The sequence below is a fragment of the Passer montanus genome, unplaced genomic scaffold (genome assembly GCF_014805655.1).
Source record: "Passer montanus isolate IOZ18808 unplaced genomic scaffold, ASM1480565v1 scaffold86, whole genome shotgun sequence".
Classification (NCBI taxonomy): Eukaryota; Metazoa; Chordata; class Aves; order Passeriformes; family Passeridae; genus Passer; species Passer montanus.
The window spans coordinates 1,856,911-1,872,640 of record NW_024373923.1 but is presented as its reverse complement, the minus strand read 5'-3'; the positions used below and the strand labels follow the sequence as shown (position 1 = coordinate 1,872,640).

The 15,730-nt window shown below is 51.9% G+C and overlaps 1 protein-coding gene across 1 annotated transcript in view; it reads right to left on the bottom strand.

Moving 5' to 3' along the window:
• CTIF (cap binding complex dependent translation initiation factor) overlaps nt 1–13,171 on the bottom strand; it is a 147,480-nt gene extending 134,309 nt beyond the window's left edge. Inside the window, exon 1 of the mRNA XM_039733335.1 lies at nt 13,117–13,171. The gene's annotated coding sequence lies outside the window, so the exon portion shown is untranslated. The remainder of the gene's footprint in view (nt 1–13,116) is intronic.
• Nucleotides 13,172–15,730: the final 2,559 nt, after the last annotated feature.

Sequence of the window (15,730 nt, the reverse complement as noted above, 5' to 3'; positions counted from 1 at the left end):
AGGTGGTTTAACCGGGAAGCTTAGCTGTAAGCCCTGCTCCTGCGAGGAGGCACCACGTTACGTGGGTTATTCTCTGCCCAGCCATGGAGCTCTTAGCTCCAAAATCCCAGCTACAGCTTACAGGAAGAAAATCAAGTGCCTGAATGGAGGAAATTCATCCCAGGTTGCAATGTTTTGTTGTTGGGCTAGATTTATTTTTTTTTTCTGTCCTAGGCTTATTTTTTTAATGTTGAAGTACATGTTAAACCCTGTTAACATGCTGCAAGTCCGTATCTTGCTGGAAAAATGAAGAATCTGGTACCTCTAAAAGGCACCTGGCCTATACCTGTAGCTAAGTAAACATTATAAACAACAAAAAAGACAGGTAGAGAAGGGAGAAACCACAGTGGGGAGGGCAAAAGGAAGAAAAAATGGGGTAGAGAATACAAAAATCACAATAGACACCAAAAAACCAAAAACAAACAAACAAAATACGGGGATCAGAAAAGACAACACAAATGAGATGGGGGATAAGGGACATAAAAATGGGATAGGCAACATAAAAGAAGGGATAGAAAAGAATAAAAATGGGATAGGCAACAAAAAAAATTGAATAGGTAGTGAATAGGATGGGAAACTAAATAAAAAAAGGGATAGGCAACAACTCTGCATCCAAGAACTGGGCAGAAAGTGGAACTGCACAGTTTTCACCTGTTAACTGTGGTAGCCAGAGGATTTCTGCAATAAGAGGATGCATGTGTGCAGTCAGGGCAGGGGGAAGAGGAGGGAGCTGTGAGGAAGACCATGGCAGCAAAGAAATCCCTGCAGCGAGGCTGCCTGGAAAGTCTGGCAGGCTAGGCCCACCAAACCCAGCAGGATGGCCACCGGAGCAGGAAAAGCAGTTCACAACTACTACACTCTTCTTGGCTACAACCTTTATTCTCAGGCTTCACCCAGCCTGAGCAAAATAATACTATTACCAGGAGACAGACAATAAATCAAAGAACAGCTTGGAAACACCCGTGAAGCCTCCCGAGAGCCAAGGAAACCTGCACTGTCTAGGGAAGGGCGAGATTACAATAATTAGGTCAGTTGGCGATAAGCCTCCCCAGCACACCCAGGCACACACGCGCTGCCTGGGAGTGCTGATACCCCCAGGAGCTGGGAATCCCAGCAGCAGAATGCCAAGGGCATGGGAAACACCAGGAGCAGAAAGCCTCCTCCAGCAGCAAACAGCTGCATCTGCTCAGCTCCTGCTCTGGGGACCGGTAGGTGAAGCTTGGGAAGCTCTGATGGGATACTGGAAAATTCCTTTGCTTTGAGCTGTGGTTCAGCAGCCAATGTGTAACTTGAGTGTGAGATCTGGGTGTGCAGCTTGGAAACGGCAGCAGGACTCAGCTGGAGGAGGCCCTGAGCAGGTTTGATGTAGAAGTTGGCTCTGCACTGAGCAGAGGGCTGGAACAGAGGAGCTTACTTCAATCCAGAAGAATGCCAGGATCTTACCTATGGAGATCTTCCCTGAGCCCAGACTTCCACGACAAAGCAAAAAGACATACTTTAAGCTTAATGAAACCCAGAAGAAACTTCATAACACAGCAAGGGGTCAGGCTGACCTTTAGGAGAGGAAACAGGCTGACATGAAATCAAGTACATGACAATCCCATTTAGCAAAGCTGCCTGCTCTGGGAGGCAGAGGATGGTCAATGCAGCGAGTGCTGAACAGGGTATGATGAACTTCTCCTGGGGAAAGGGAGAGAGAAGCTTTTTATTACTCATCTCCTCTTAACTGGATGGTTTGCCATCAGCTCTGACCATGCTGGCAGCGTCGGGGCTCAAGGACTTTAAAGAGCCACAGCTGCAGGCCCAGAGTGTGGGCTGGGCTGAGATCACATCCAGATGTTTGACCCCAGATCAAACAAACAGGAAGGGCAAACCAAAGAGGAGGATGTGCTCACTGCTCCAGCCTGCTCTTGGCTCTTCCTCCCCACCTGTGCCATCATCTGCTGTCTCTGATTTGGCAGTCTATTACTGGGGCCCAACCTCCAGCCCAGAGCACACAAACCAGTCACGTATTGCTTGGGCTTTCCAGTCTTCTTCATTGCACTGATTTGAGTAAAACCACCACCTTCCAAAAGACATTTGCTTTTCCTAACAGAGGAGACAGACAATCCCTCACCGGAGCCTCCATATTGATTTCTAAGCTGCTTCTTTCTGAACACCTCATCAATACTCTTACCTGCCCCCAAAACCCACAACAGATCCTCAGAACAGCCCAAACAACAACAAATAGCACAGGATGGTTTTGTGAAGCCTCCTGCTTGCAGTCCACACAGCTGTGTTGATACCAGCAAGCTCTTCCCACCTGTCAGCTGTAGAATATCCAAGCTCTGCCCCGCTCAGGTGAGACCCCACCTGCAGAGCATCTGGAGTCCCCAGCAGCACAAGGACGTGGAGCTGCTGCAGCCAGTGCAGAGGAGGCACGGAGATGCTGCCAGGGCTGGAGCCCCTCTGCTCTGGAGCCAGCCTGGCACAGCTGGGGCTGCTCCCCTGCACAAGAGAAGGCTGCAGGGACACCTGAGAGCCCCTGCCAGGGCCTGCAGGGGCTCCAGGAGAGCTGCCCAGGCACTGGGGACAAGGCCTGCAGGGACAGCACACAGGCCATGGCTGCACTGCCACAGGGCAGGCACACATTTTGGGATGTTGGGCAGGAATTGGTGGCTGGGAGGGTGGGCAGGCCCTGGCCCAGGGTGCCCAGAGCAGCTGTGGCTGTCCCATTCCTGGAAGTGTCCAGGGCCAGGCTGGACGGAGCTTGGAGCTTACCTAGGAAGGTGTCCCTGCACACATTAAGGTGCTTCCCACCTATACCATTCCAGGATTGTATGATTCTCTGAATTCATTAAGTACTTCAGGATGTAATTACTCCACTGGCTGACTGATCCAAGTTAAACCCAACCTTCACACAAGAACAGCATCCTACAGACTCAACTGTTTTCTGTGTGCTTCATGCACTCATGAAGTCCCTACACTCACTAGTTCACTAGCCAAAAACTAGCAGCCCCCATTAAATACACAGAAATAATTTTCCATATTCCTAGGTCATGCAGAAGATGTCATGCACAATGTTGACCTTCAGCCTCCAAACTCCCCTTATTAACACCCTAACCAATGCCCTCATTTGGTTATGTGCTCTGACCTCCCTTCCAGCACATTAAAAACCAGTGACTACAGCACCCTCTGTACTTTTAATCAAAGTTCACCTTTTTTTTTGTTAAAATAATTGGCTAATCAAACCCATTGCTTCCAAGCTGACATTCCTCCTAATGCTTTAATCAATAGACAGAGATGTTCAGAAGGCATCTAATATGGGCTAAGCAGAGCACAGGATGCTGTGAGGATAGGTTCATGATGTGTCTGGACTTCTTAAAAGAGGAGAAAAAAGATGAACACAAGCAAGTCTAAGCCCAAGAGAAGTCACTGGAGTATTTCCAGATATGACCAACTTTGTCCTTCCCAGCACTACCTTCACCACCACACAAATACTCATTTTGGATGCCCAACTTCCTTGTGCTATAAAGCAAAGCAGTAAGCGATGCATACTGGAATTCCCTCAGCAGATCAAAATTGCTCTTAGGGTTTGAGTATCTGATTTGGGAGCAGAGTGGCAAGACTCTAAGGGGCTTGGGAGTTTCATCTCCTTTTTCTCTGCCCTTTTCCCCTTTAGAGAGAAGCAGAGCTATGCTGGCTCCCAGGGCAGAAGAATAATTAACCCAAAACTAATGCACTTGTTTTTTATACAGAACATGGGACACCAAGTGCCTGGTATGACTTAGAGTGGCCGATGATTTATCGGCTTCCTTGCTGAGCAGCAGTATCTGAAAGCCCAGTGCAGAGCAGAGCAGGCAGTGTGTCCTCCCTGGTATTTAGCAGCTGCTTCAGCCCTGCCATGAAAGGCAAGCTGGCAGTGGTCCTGCACGGAGCCCGTGTCACCATCCATCCATCACCCACACCTCCCTGTCCACCACCACCCAGGCGAGCAGGGCATCCTCCAGCAGTGCCAGCAGCACAACCCGAGCCACCTCCCCTCCTGGGAGAGCCCATGACATCACCTTCCATCATTTTTTTACAGTATGGCCAGGCCAGCCCTCGAAATTCCATTTGGCTGGCCCTTCCTCCACAGATGTCCGTAGGGACAAGGAGCAGACAGGAGACCTGGAGCTGCCACAGGCCTGGAAGCACGGCCTCTTCACTGCTTCGCTCTGCTCCTGGCACAGGGAAAGATCCTGCTGAGGGCTCATCCTTCCCCACTGCGCCCTTCCCTGCCGGAACGTGCGGCGAGGAGGCGGGAATGTTCCTGCTGAATGAAGTGAGAGTAACTGGAGGTGCTCAAGGAAAAACTCGGCAAAGCCAGCAAGGGATGACTGTGCAAATCAGAGTGGGGGAAAAGGCTGAGTCACTTCCTCCCCCACAGCCCTAAATAGAGAACAGCGTAAGGAAAACCATTCTCTGAGTTGACAAAAAAGGAAGAGAATCCCCGGTGTAAAAAAAAAAAAAAGTTTAAAAAAACAAAAAATCAAAGTGCACATAGTGACAGCAGAAGGGAAAGGGACAGAAAAGGCAGCCTCCTGCTGCAGCTGTAATGGGAACAAGAGCAGAGAGGGGCAGAACACCATCCCTGGTTCCTCTGGGAACTAGAAGCTCACTAATCACTTTTAACAGCAGTTCCAGGTCCAAGGCAAGTTCACGGGCCATGGCTGATGCTGAAAAGCCACTTCAATGCTGCCTCATCCTATCCAGGTGATGCTGCCAGCCATGACCTCAGTCCAGATGGGAAACTGTGCTGAGCCTGGCAAGTGTCCAAGGAAGCTTTTGGGGACAGAATTTACCCACACCTCAGCCTGCAAGGATTCTGTGTGAGCTTGTAGATGATAACACATGGAACATCACTACCAGGAGCAGGGAGGGGAGAGGGGAGAGGGGAGAAGGGAGAGGAGAGGAGAGGAGAGGAGAGGAGAGGAGAGGGTTTGGATAGGGAGGGACCTTTAATAGTTATCTAGCATCATCCCAACATGTCCTCCATGGCAGCATCCCTAAAGCCAGATCCTCCTTTCCCATGCTCAAAATTATCTGGGTTATTTCCTTAAATGATTTGTAGTGAATTACTAAGGTAATTTACTTAAGAATTAACCAACCTGCTTGCACCCAGACATATATTATTTAGGCTCACAACTGATGCAGCCTCTCCTTGCAGACAAAAAAGAATTTACATTTCCTTTTTCTACCCTCTTTGTTACAGCCTTTTAAGTTCTTATCCAAAATGTGCCCTCCTCTGTCAAATTTGGCTGGTATTAGTCCCTGGGTTAAAAAAGGTTCTGGAGGAATAGCGAGCGACAGTCAGTCCAAGTGTATAAGCCTCATTTCTGCTCATTGGGAAAAAAAAAAAAAAGCAAGCATAAAAACAGAGGAGAAGCTTCAAAGTGACTGCAGTCGATAAATGAATCTTTTACCCTATGTGACAAAAATATATCTATCAAAAAAAAAAGTGAAGCAAGTGCTTTTTCTCTGAATCAATTTTGAGAAAAACAATGTGTGCTCTGCAGATGCTCCAAAATGCAGGATCGGGGGAGGACCAGTGCCCTGAGGTGAATCTTGGCACTAAAAGCATCCTGGCAGGGAGGGATGCTGCGGCTCTGCTGACACTCCACGGGGCTGTGATGTCCTGCCCATGACTGATGCTGCTCTGAGCACCTGCAAAGGCAGGAAAAACACTCATTTGCCTGTGCCTGGCTAGGACAGGGATGGACAGAGCAGGGATGCAGGGAGAGATGGAAAACTCAGCATCCACAAGAGCTTTCCAGAAGTGTGTGTTTCATTGCAGAGCTGCTGTCAGGGTGTGAGAAACTGCTGATCTCAAAAGAAGGGGGAAAAGCTGGGAGAGAAAACTGTCCACCACCTCAGCACAGCCTTCTTCCATACCCGTGGCCTCCTCTTTCTGTAGAGGCCTCTGCACACATCACAGCCAGGACCCTAAAAACTTCACCTGCTTCATCTACTCCCTGGCAAGGATGAAATGTGCACATGGCAAGGAAAATACAGAAATAATTTCCCAAAGCACCCCCCGAGCCTCCACGTCCTCCCGCAAAACCTCCTGCTGCAAAAATTACTGCTGCAAGTTTCACGATCACCAGCCCAGCTTCCTGAGCCAAAGAAAAATAAAATCAAAGACGCCTCCAAGGTGATCGTCTGGCTGGGAAGAGACATTCCCTGGATCAACGATATGCCCTGATTTAAGGGAATACAATTCCCATGGATTCAGGCACACACTCCTCTCTCCTCTCACCGTGCAAAGCAAACACCTTCTTAAACATAAAACGTTGTTATTAACCTCCAGCTGACAATCACAGCACAACCACAACCCTTCCTGCTTCCTTTTCTTCTCTTGCTGAGACACACAACATGGTATTTTTGATGCCATGTTATTAAAATGCTCCGTGGCTTCACTGCACTTGGACACGGCGCCCAGGAGTCCTCTAGCCCCAGGGGGTTTGCTTCTGGATGGGTAATACAGGGAAATGCAGCACCCAAAAGCAAGCCAGCATTTAGCCTGGAGAAAAGGAGGCTCAGAAGGAACATTCTCACTCTCTAGAATTCCCTGACAGGATGGTGCAGCCAACTGGGGGCCAGACACTTCTTCCAGGTGACAGGTGACATGACAAGAGGAAATGGGCTCAAGCTGCACCAGGGAAAGTTGAGATTGAGCACTGGGAAAAAGTTTTCCACTGAAAGGGTGGTCAGGCACTGGCACAGGCTGCCCAGGGCAGTGGTGGAGTCCCCATACCTGGAAGTGTTCAAAAGACATGTGGATGTGGCACTTGAGGTCATGGTTTAGTAGTGAACATGGTGGTGGTACTGGACTAATGATTGGATTTGGTGCTCTTAGAAGTATTTTCCAACCTTAATGATTCTGATTCTATCCTTTGCAGACTACTGCTTTGGGCTAGGTGGCTGGACCTAGACTAGACCATACACCTGCCAGTGACTGGAGCACACACTTCTATGCAGGATGAAAAAATCCTTTAAAATTTACTCCAGGTCCACTCCTGCAAAATCCCCGACTAACAAACACCAATTGTGTTTCTGCAGTTTCTGTTTCTGCAGACAGTGTCATCCTTTACTGCCACCTGCAGAAACTGGTGGCCCCAAAATGACATCCCCATGGACCACATGTGAGAAGCAGCAGCTCACAGACACAGCTACAGCCTCTGCAAAGCTGCCCCAGTCCCAATTTCACCAAGACTGCTCCACCCAAAATCAGTTCCATGTCACTCACAAAGCTTTGGCTTCACAACAGAGGCACTCAAAGCTGGTGACAGCCAAGACCCCTGAACATCTGCAGTGCATTTCTGTTGTAGCTCAAAAGCACTGTGGTAGCACAGTGAGACGTGTGAATTTAATCAAATTATGTGGAAAAACTCAGGGTCACAACTGCTTATTTCATAGGAACACAGAATCTCAGATTGGTTTGGGTTGGAAGAAATCTTAAAGACCATCTGGTTCCAAACCCTGCCACGGGCAGGGACACCTTCCACTGTCCCAGGCTGTTCCCAGCCCCATCCAGCCTGGCCCTGGACACTTCCAGGGATCCAGGGGCGGCCACAGCTGCTCTGGGCACCCTGTGCCAGGGCCTGCCCACCCTCACTGACAAGAGTGTTCTCCTAACATCCAATCCAAATCTACCATCTTTCAGCTTAAAGCCATTCCCCTAGCACTGTCAGCGCTTGACCTGGCAGACCACCTCAGCACTAATTTGGAGGTTCATGGGGTGTGATCCCCAACATATGGTATGGCACAGGTGGTGTCAGGGACCTTGGCTGCTGCAGTGTGACACCCTCCTGTGCCACAGCCTCCCAAGACACCCCTCCCATGCCAACCCAACTACTCGTGTCCCAAGCCAGCAGCCACACAACACAACTGGCAACAGCTTGGTTGTGAACAACAGCCTCTCCCAAGGTCCCGGTGAATGCCAGCCAAGCAACACAGCTCCTCCAGGATTTCAAGAGTTCAAAAGCATTTTTCAGGACTAATTACGAACCCTGCTAATGGCTCCCTGTCACAGGTGCCTGGGCAAGCAAGCTGGTGGCAGCTGTGTGTGTCCCAGTAGCTTCTGCTCTGGTGCAGGGCAGGCTCCACTGGTGGTGAAGCCTTTCCAGGGTGGAACAGCCTGTACAAACCAATCCCAGAGAGCTGAGCCTGCTCCCAAAGGAGGGAGAATTTTTTTTTTTGTGTGTGTGTGTGTGTTAAGGCCAATTGCAGTGGGTTGACCCTGGCTGGAATCCAGGCAATTACCACAGCAGATCTCTCCCTCCCCTCCACAGCTGGACAGGGGAGAGAAAACAGAGCAAAAGGGTCAAAGGGTCATGAGTTAAGGACTGTGAGAGATCCCTCACCAAATATCATCGTGGGCAAAACAGACTTGAATTTGCAATATTAATTGAATGTATTAACAACACAATCAGAGCAGGATAATGACAAGTAAAATAAATCTTGAAAACACCTCTCCCTCACCCCTCTCTCCTTCCCAGCTCTACCTCCTCCCTCAGTGGTGCAGGAAGACAGGAATGAGGGTTATGATCAGTTCAGAAGAAGATGTTCCTGCCACTGCTCAGGGAGAGAAGTCAGAGGGACAGAAGCCAGAGTCCTCCCCCTGCTCCAGTGTGGGGTCCCTCCCACAGGAGACAGTTTTACATGAACCTCTCCAGCGTGAGTCCATCCCATGGGCAACAATTCTCCATGAACTGCTGCACTGTGGATCACTCATCCGTGGGGTGCAATCCTTCAAGGACAGGCTGCTCCAGCATGGGTCCTCCCATGGGTCACAAGTCCTGTCAGAACACCTGCCCTAGCATGAGCTCCTGTTCCCACAGATCAGCATATCCCTGCCAGGACCTTGTTCCAGCATGGGCTTCCCATGGGATCACAGCCTCTCTTGGGCACCCTCCTACTCTGCTGTGGGCTCCTCCAGGGGCTGCAGGTGCATCTCTGCATCCCCACACCCTCCAGGGGCTGCAGGGGAATCTCAGCTCTGGCACCTGGAGCAACTCCTGCCCCTCCTCCTGGCCTGAGCTTGGTGCCTGCAGAGCTGTTCCTCTCACATGTTCACACCCTGCTCTTCTCTGCCCACAATTACAACTGCCAGTGACTGGCAACCATTTCATTTTCTTCTTAAATCTGTTATCCCAGAGATGTCACAATCATTCCTGATGGGCTTGGCCTTGGGGTCTGTCTGGAGCTGGCTCTGCTGGACATGGGGGATGCCCCTGGCAGCTCCTCACAGCACCCTGGTAGCCTCCCCATTACTAAAACCTGGCCATGCAAACCCAACAGACCCATTCAAACCACAGGTGAGAAATAAGATGCTCATGGGCAGCCACGTGCATCCTCAGGTCACCCAGGCACGACGTGACACCAGGGGATGGGGGACACCACACAGCCACCCACCCCAGGGACAGCCCCACCACATCCATGTTGCCCAATCCACATCCCTCCCTTCCCATCCTGGTGGAAATGCAGATGTTTCCCCCTGCATGGATGCAGCCAGGCTGGGGCAGGAGATGAAGCTGAGCCAGCTGCCACAGAGGAGACGCCCTCGATAAATGTCTGCACGTTATGAAATACACCTGCAGCATGTTCCTGGCTGACAGGTGTGGCAGGATTTGGTGCTGCAGAGATAGCAGAGGCAGAAGCCTGGTTCTGTCACCACAGGTGCCCCCACCACCTTTGAAACCAAGTTCTTCCTCTGGACCACAACTGCTGTGTGTCTGGGGGACAGGAGGCTGAGGGCTGTCTGTGCAGGACAGGAGACAGGAGCAGTGGCTGTTCTGGAGTGAGCACAAGACTCCCAGCCAGCCTGGAGTGCCCAAAATCTCAGTGGCCCACAGACCGCCTGAGAGGACTCCCCAAGAGCTAACTCAAAGCAGCAAAATCTCAAACCTATTAATTTTCCATCGTAAGTTTTCTGCAGTCCATCCATGACAGAGACACTACCTCCCATTCCTAGCCACTGCTGAGGTACCTCTACATTTCAGAATGACAATGACAATGCAAAATCCAGCAAGCCAAGACTGACCATGGCACAGCTCACGGCAGACGTGAAAGAAACAAAACCTCTCATTTTAGCAGGGAAGCTTAAATGCACAAAAGTTTTAAGAACATCCAATGTTGCTTCCATTTCAGTCTGAACTGAGGAGGAAACACGCTTCTCTTAGGATTACCAGTAAGGTATCTACATTGTAAAGGAATATATATATATATATATATATATATATATATATATATGCAAAACTTTATATAAATAAATAAAAATAAAATAACCAGAGTCTCAAACAAACAGAAGATGATTGGTTGGCTACACTAGCCTTTCATTTCAGGTGACACAGTAATCTGCTAATTGTCCTCAAGTGGCAGAACTGCCCCTTCTCCAAGGAGTTTCACAACATCCTGAGGCATTTATGGAGATTACTCAACCAGAAGCCTACACTCTTCCAATCTTCTCTTGTCCTTTCCCCAACCTGATCCTACCCCAAGAGAGCAGCAAGCTGTTAACTCTGGAACTTAATAGTGGTGTAAACATAAATGTCTTAACACTTCTGCCAAAGTGATATCATTAATGATGTGTAATTACTCCATCAGAAAGGAAAAATGTTAAATGTGTCCCAAACAGCTCCCAAAAAAGCTGCCTCCAGCTTCCACAGAAAACACAGGGTCTTGCCATACTTTTAGCTACAGCTCCTCACAAATATACAGGACCCCAAAGACTCAACTGAGCAGCAAGAACATGAAATTAAATTAGGTTCTGAAGGGTTTTCTTGCTGTTCTGCAGAGACCTGTGGGCAAAATCTCAACCAGTGACAACTACCACAATTTCCTACTGGGGAAAGACCAAGCAGGAGCAAGGATGGCTGCAAGGAGAAACAGGAGAGACACAAACTGGGAAAGAAGGGGAGAGTCAACACAGCAAATTTGTCCTCACAGGAGATCACAGCAGAATGAACTCAAATCATGCAGTTCACCCCAACACGAGGGTACTCCAGAGAGCAAAAAGAGTATTGTTATCCTCATTCAAAATCAAGTACTGAAGAAGAGGCTTCTGAAGATAAAGCCCAGCATCCCACCATCTTCCCTTCCACAGTCTGGATGCAGGGCTAACATCCATCAGGTATGTTTCCATGCTTTGCATTCCATTTTTCACGGCTCTCAGGAACCCTCCATAGACCATTCCCATGCCATTTGTGGATCAGGCTGACTCAGATATGGGAACAAACGTGGCAAAGCCAGCCAAGCCCCTCAGGTACCTCAGCCCTCTTCCAAACAGCATCACAAAGGCAGAGCTGGAGCTCAGTTCATCTCCACAAATCCTCTCCAGTCTTCCATCCAGACTTCACCCCCCAGATCACCTGAGACAAATCACTTCCCTGCCTCACCTTCACTTGCAGCAGCATCCAACTGCTGCTTTAAAAGCAACCTGAGATCTTATAAATGATAAAAAAAAAAAAATGCACAGCCTGAGCTTTCCAAAACAGCCACTGCTCGTCTGTGCCAAAGATAACACTCTCAGTGCAGGGCAACCACAGCCTACAAATCTTACCCCAGGCTTGAGGGGATAAAATGCAGCACAAGGTTTTGCTCTTGAACCTTGGGTTCAGCAATGGCAGAGCAAAGCCTTTACGATCCTCACGGGGAAAAATAATGTTGGTGGTCACAACAAAATGGCTTTTTCCACTCGCTGGAGACAAGGTGTGAATATTTGCTAGTCAAGGTCACATAAATCATAAGCAGAGTGGGAGGTTTCCTTCTCCATCCCTTGTGGCACCCCCTGCCAGAATGTGGATGCTCAGAGGATGGTCCACCATCAAAAAGCCTCTCAGGTTTTGTAGAGAAAGAGACTATTAAATGATCTGGTCCTATTTTGGCATCTTTGCACTGAAAGAAACAACCTGGAAGCTCAGTCTGTCTTCTGCTTCCTCCCATCTCCTCAATTTCTGTTAACAAAGCTGTGATTTTAAGCTTCGTCCCACACCTGCCTGAGTGGTGGAGAAAGAGCAGGGTGGATTACTGGAGAAGGAATGAACGTGGCACCCATGGGCACATGGAAATGGCCCATTTGAGAGAAGCACCCAGCTTCTGGGGCACTGAGAAACAGCACCTAACCCTTTCCAACCTAATGGCACTGCTGCTTTGTCCACTGTGGAATCCCACGGGTGGGAATCTCACCCCTTCCAGAGAAGCCTGACCCTGGGAATGGCCCCAGGAGGAGAACCTTAGACTCACTCTATGGAAAAACCACTCCAAGGACTGAGGTTTGAGGCACCGGGGAGGCCAGCGACACCCAACAACTGTGCCTCCAGCGTCCAGCATTTCTGGGGGCAGCTGCGGCAAAAAAAAAAAAATAAATAAAAAAAAAAAATCCCACGACTGCCGGCTGCTCCGCTGCCACAGCATCTGTTGTCCCCTACTGTCACCCACCACGGCCCCCCAGACCACGTGCGGCCAGAGTGACTCTGCAGGAAAACGACAACCGTAAAAAAACGACAACAAAACCGGGTCCCCGGCGAGCCCTCGCCCGCTACGCCCGGACCCAGCCCGGGGGCCGCCCATGGCAGCCGGGACCGTGCCGGCGGAGCCGCGGCCGCCGGGGATGCTCCGCGGGCACCTTTGTGCCGCTGTGCGGGCTCCGCCGCGGGCACGGCCGCGGCTCCTGCGGCGGGGACGCGACGGGCTCCCCGCGCCGCTGCCCACCGGGGGCTCGCCCGGGGGGCAGCCCTGCCCTTCTCCGGCCGAACGGAGCGGCCGGGAAGCTTCCAGAGGCCGGGAGCACACGCCAACCCAGCCCCGGAGCTCGCCGCGGGGAGCGCCCCGCTGTCACCGAGCGGGGGGGACCCCGCCGGGGCGAGGCCGCCGCGACACCGCCAAGCACCGAGAGCTGCTCAGAAACCCGCTCCGTCCGCGGCGCGACCCCCGCCTCCCCGCGGGGTCCGCGTCTTTCCAAGGCAGACAAAAGCCGGGATGCGCTCCCCCCCGCTGCCCCCCTTCGCTCCCCCCCGGGCCGGTGCTGTGTCACGTCCCCCCCCGGGCCGCGCTTACCGTGCGGGGCCGGGCGCGGTCAGTGCCCCGCTGAGGGGGTCATGGGCGCGGTGCGCGCCCGGGAGGACGCTCCGGCTCCGGCTCCGGCTCGGCAGAGGGACGGGCCGGGGCGGCGGGCAGTGACGCGCCGCGCTCCGCCCGCGGCCCGCGCCGGCCCTGACGGGAGATGTAGTCCGGGGCTGCGGCCTGCCCGCCGCGGGGATCCGACAGGGACACCCCGAGTGCCGCACCCCCGGGAATCTGACAGGAACCCCCCGGACCCCACAGCCTCGGGATCCGGCAGCGATCCCCCCGACACTCCCACCCCTGGGATCTGACAGGGACCTCCCGCCTCTGGCACCGCCGGGGCTCTGAGGGAGGCTCCCTCATGCTGCAAGGCGGGCTCTGAACGGGACCCCACAAACCGGGAAGGGACAGGGGTCCGGGAGTCCCGCACCGCGGGGATCTGACAGGGACTCCCCGGATTCCGACCGGGACCCCCCGCACCCCGCGGGGATCTGACAGGGACTCCCCCGATCCAGGGCTCCGGATTCCCACAGGGACCCCGCGGGGATCTGATGCGGATCTGCTGGTCCCGCAGCCCTCACAGAGACCCCCCGCACCCTCCCCTTCGGGGGCCTGGCAGGCACCTCCGGACCCAACAACCCCGGGATGTGACCAGGACCCCCGGGTCCTGCACGCCGGGGATCGGGCAGGGAATCCCAGATGCTCAAACCCTGGAACCCCTCAGCCAAACCCTCTGGGGCCGGTGAGAGACCAGCCGGGCTCGGAGCAGCCTTTGGGGTGGTGTTAACCCTCCCAACACAGCGCCAGGGGCAAACACCGACTGGCGTGTCTTCACCTGCATCCATCGGGATTCAGTTCAGAGCTGCAATCGTCTCCTCACGACAAAGCAGCATCCAGCTGGGCTTCAGGGAGGTGGGGGCTAAACTGGGCAGAAGAGAAGGAGACTGCAAACGTTTCACAGCATCACAGAATGCTTTGGGGGAAAAGGACCTTAAGATCATCCAGTCTCACCCCCTGCCATGGAGGGACACCTTCCACTGTCCCAGGCTGCTCCAAGCCCCATCCAGCCTGCCAGGGATCCAGGGGCAGCCACAGCTGCTCTGGGCACCCTGGGCCAGGGCCTGCCCACCCTCCCAGCCACCAATTCCTGCCCAAGATCCCAAAATGTGTGCCTGCTCTGCACTGGCTGCAGCCGCTCCCCGTCCTTGTGCTGCTGGAGCCAGGGCTGGGGCAGCTCTGCAGGTGGGGTCTCACCTGAGCCCAGGGCACAGGGGCAGGATCCCCCCTGCCCTGCTGCCCACGCTGGGATCAGCCCAGGGCAGGGGGCTCAGGCTGGGGCAGCTCCAGCTCTCCCCCACCGCACCCCCAGCTCCTTCTCCCAGGGCTGCTCTTGATCCATTCTCCAGCCGTTCTGTGTTTGTGCCTGGGTTTACTATAACTCACATGTAGTACCTTACACTTGGCCATATTGACTTTCATGAGGTTTGCATGGGCCCAGTTCTCAAGCTTGCCAAGGTCCCAGTGCATGGCAGATAAACCAAGTGTTTCTATATAAACACACAAAATTCTGAGACAAGAAATGTGAAAACCGGAATTTAAGCACCTTTTAAACCTCTCTCTAGCTCACTGGATCCCTTCAACTGTGGTGCTCAAAGCCACCCAGAAATGTTCCTACAAGCAATTTAAACCACTTTCTGCTTACCACACCAGGCTCTCAAAAGCACCCACCCAACAATCATCCCCCTTTTCTTGTGGTTTGGGTTGTATTCAAGAGGTTAACTCCATTTCTAACCATGGATTCTTTGTTGCTCCCTGTCTGGTTCAGCCCTCACACTCATCTGGATAAATGGATCACGTTAATGAACATCAACGCAAGGACTGCAGCCATAAATTCACCAGAATTGCTGGCCTCTGAAGAAACCTTAATTCTACTTTGACAGCAAAATCGGATTCCAAAGATCTCTCTCCCTGCTGTGCTTTATTTTGGGCCTTATCGTTTGCTGGGCAGGTTGTCATGACAACCTGATATTCACCGGAGGGTGGCTGTAATTGGGAGAGCACATTGTTAGTTTAGCTCCAGATTCCTTTTATTTTGTTGTATTTTAAGCAAAGGGGGACTGCCTAGATTTTCATATTTTTATCTATGATCATACTATGGTTTAATTATTAATCTCAGTGCCAATAGCATCTCTCCAGTGACGGCTGAGCTGCAGAGCTCACCAGGGCAGAAAACGGCTCTGCCCACATCCTTTTTTCCCAGCTCATCTCCTCATGCAGCCTCCCCACATCCCCTCCAGTCCTCAGGCCCCTAAACCAAGACCCCCCAGGATTTCATAGGGATGCTCCTGCTCCTGGAGTAGATCGGGGGAGAAAAAAGGTGTGGCCTATTCTTGTGTTAATGGTATTTTTTTGGAATTCCAGTGTCAGCTTTAAACCTGGAAACAATTCATCTTAGATAGTTATTTAGAGCAACTCGCTCTCTGTGGAGCCCATAATATTAACATGTGAACATGCTGGCATGTGTAAATCCAGCTCCTGGATGGGAACAGCAGGTCCTGGCTCCACATGCAGGGACCTCTCTGTGCACCCCACAGCAGGTCCTGGCCCC